Source organism: Nicotiana tomentosiformis, chromosome 12 (genome assembly GCF_000390325.3).
Source record: "Nicotiana tomentosiformis chromosome 12, ASM39032v3, whole genome shotgun sequence".
Lineage (NCBI taxonomy): Eukaryota > Viridiplantae > Streptophyta > Magnoliopsida > Solanales > Solanaceae > Nicotiana > Nicotiana tomentosiformis.
In genome coordinates, this window is record NC_090823.1 from 71132040 (window position 1) to 71135805 (window position 3766).

Below are 3766 nucleotides of genomic sequence, written 5' to 3' on the forward strand. Positions count from 1 at the left end.
AATTGTTTCGTTATGCATTATTTGATGTTTTTGAGTTGGTTTTGGCTAGTTTTGAGCTGTTTAGAGGTCGGTACGCATGTGATGGCATTTCTAGAGTATTGTTTGGCTTGCTCGGTATTGGATTCAGTTTGTTCGAGGTAAGTAACACTTCTAAACTTGGTGTTGAGGGTATGAGCCCATGAATATACGTGTTATGTGTTTGGTGTTGAGGTGACGCACATGCTAGGTGATGGGCGTGTGGGCGTGCACCGTGTGAATTATGATTCGGTTGATTCTGTTGTACTGTGTAGTTACCTAATCATGTCTTTATCCATGAAAATTCTACGTGCTAGAATAATTGAGCTGAGATCCATGTTAGAAACCATGTTTAGGCTATATGCTTATTCTATTGGGACCCACTAAGGTCATTTCTGTTTTTGAGTTATTTGCTTAAATTGCAGTTACATACTCAGTCATATTCATTCATTTGCATATTATATCTCAGTCTCTGTTATCATCATTGTCACATCATGTTATAATTGTTTGGGCTGATTGGCATGAGATTTATGAGCCCGAGAGACTGGAGAGATTGATGACTAAGCTGAGGCTGAGGGCCGAATTGTGAGTGATATTGGTGGGATCGGGTTGCACGCCGCAACGGGTATTAGTAATCTATATGTGGATCGGGTTGCATACCGTAACCGGACTAATGGTTACATGTGGATCAGGTTGCATGCCGCAATAGGCCTTATGGCTACATATCGATCGATTTGCATGCCGCAACAATCCTTATGGCTATATGTGGATCAGTTTTCATGCCGCAACAGGCCTTATGGCTATATGTGAATCGGTATGCACGCCGCAACAAACCTTATAGTATTTATTACTATTGATCGGATCGAGTTGTGCGCCGCAGCAAGCACCATACAGTGCTGAGCAACTGAGTGTGCTGAGGGATTGAGCATGATGAGTGGGAGTACGAGACAGTGAGAATGAGTACTCTGAGAGTGTGAGTACATGAGTTAAACTATGATGTATTGTATTGACATGTATACTTGACATACAGGCATAAAGATGCATTTCCTCATGCTACACGGTATTGTGACATTCATGACTTCACACGCGCATTGACATGTAAGCATAGAGATGTACTTTCCTCATGCTATCTGAGATTTAAACATCTTACCTATTGTTGAAAGTTTTTGTTGGGAAAAAACAAAGATTTCTGACTTACTCATATTTTGGTGATTTCGGTGAATGATTTCGGTTTTACTGTTATGCTTGAAAATCATGTCTAATTCCCTTAACTGTGAACGAGCTGAGCATCATATCTTTGAGTTATTTCTTGTACTAATTTTATTATATTCTTATGATTTGTTGTTGGCTATTGGTGTCTGACTTTGATCGTTGTCCAAGCTCGTCACTGCTTTCAACCTAAGGTTAGGTTTGTTACTTATTGAGTACATGGGATCGGTTGTACTCATACTACACTTTTGTACCTTGCGTGCAGATTTTGGACGCTAATGTTGTTGTGTATGGCGGGAGCTGGCATTGAAGACGTACCTGCGTCCCGGTCATAGCTGCCTTTTTGTTCTTGGTAGCTTTAGAGTTATTAATCTGTTCATGTATATTTCAAACATATGATGTATTTATTTCATACCAGCTTGTAAACTCTAAATCATAGAAGCTCATGATTTGTAATACCAGTCCTTGGGAATTCTTTGGATAAAAGTTCAGTTATATTATCTTTATTCCTCTCAGCAAATCTCTTTTGAATTGGATTGTTGCTAGTTGGCTTACCTAGCAGGTTAGGTTAGGTGCCATCGCCACTTGTTGGATTTTGGGTTATGACAGGTTTAGACTCTTAGGTTACTTATAAGCATTTAATTGAAGTTGTTAGTATTTGTTCTATATTTCGTTGTCAAGTTTATTCCTACATGCTTTAATTGAAGTTGTTATTACATGTTCTATTTTCCATTGTCGAGGTTACTCTTATATGCATTTATTAGTAGTTGTTATTACATGCTATAGTTTCCATCATTTAGCTATTCTCATGTATTAACTCGTAGCTGCTATTTCATGCTATCTCTTTTATTGTTGAGCTTATGTCAGGCATTTAAACTTGAAGTTGCTATTTCATGGAAATACCTTCATTGTTTAATTTATTGAAGTTGTAGTTATTGAGAGCTATTAACACATTTCGTGGTTAAACTTGTTGATGATTGGAATATCTTTCCTTGTTGAGTTATTTCCCATTAATTTTGTTGTTATTGAGATTCTTGCACACATTATGGTTGAGCCGTGGGCTATGTGTTGTGGTGACATTGGAATTGCTGATTTTCGCAATGTTGTGGCATATGGGCACGTGTGGTGCGAGTTGGTTATTGTGTTATGATATTGATGCGCATGCGGCGGTATAAGAGTGGTTTATTGATGCACATGCAGCGAGAGAAGGTGGGATTTATACGCGTGTTGCTAGTAAAGGAATTACTTGAAGCCACGCAGCGAGATAAGGGGGCTAAAGTGCGTGAAGCTATTTCGGGAAAATTATTTTTAAAAATAAATGCAAGGCTCACTCAGCAATATAAGGAAGACTGTGATTGTGACATGTGATATGTGAATATGAGGTGGGGTACCTCGGTGTGATTAATATTGTATATTCTATGTTAGAAAGGCTTGTTGATTTGAACGGTTATTGTTTTGTTTCTTTATCTCATTCCATTCGTATTTTGATTGTAATTGGTTACTTGTTGTCTTTATCATATGTACACTCTTTGTAGTCATTGTTTTGCTTTTATTTTTGTTGTTAGCCTTGTTTTGATAAATTGCTTTATTATCATTTGTTGCCTTTACTTCCCCGTTGTTAGATTATATTAATATTCTGCACAGGTTTCTATGTCTAGCAGGCGTCTTGTCCTGACCTCGTCACTACTCTACCGAGGTTAGGCTTTCTATTGTGGTGTACGCATGCTACGCTTCTGCATTTTTTTGTGCAGATCCAAGTACTTATGTGTGCCGGGCATCAGTGAGTTGATTCAGCGGTTCAGAGACTTCAAGGTATACCTGCTTGACGCTCACATGTCTCAGAGTCATCTTCTGATATTGTCTATACTACTTTTATCTTCCTATCAAAAATGTATTGTACAGATTACTAGTGTACTTCATTAGAGCTTATGACTATGTACCACTGGTTTTGGGAATTATATGAGTGTGTCTCAGAGACTGGTTCGCCATTACGACCAATTGTTCACCTTTGTGAACGTCGCAAATGCGAACAAGAGTTCGCAATTGCAACATCTGCAGCTGGGTAAAGGCTGGGAATTCCGGGACTTAGTTCATTTTACACCATTTTTTTAACCCTAGTTTCCATAGAGACGATTTTTGGAGAGCAATTTCTTTCAAAATTCATAGATAAGTAATCTTAACTTATTTTTGTTCAATTTCAATTACTTCTACATGAACTTCATCATCATACCTAAGAATTTTAAAGTAGAAATTTGGGGTTTTTTGGTAGAATTTAGGGATTTTGTAAAATTGAGCTTTAGACCTCAAATTGAGGTTGGATTTCTAAACAAATCACTTATCCGGGCTCGAGGGTGAATGGGTAATTGGGATTTGGTCTAAATTCCGAATTTTGACCACGTAAGCCCGGGTTGACTTTTTGTTGACTTTTGAGATTTTGGCAAAGATCGAACCTTTATTGATTAGGGATGTTTTCTTTAGAATTGTTTGACTTCCTTAGATGATATTTGATTAGGTTTTGATCATTTTGAGTAGTGTTTCTAAG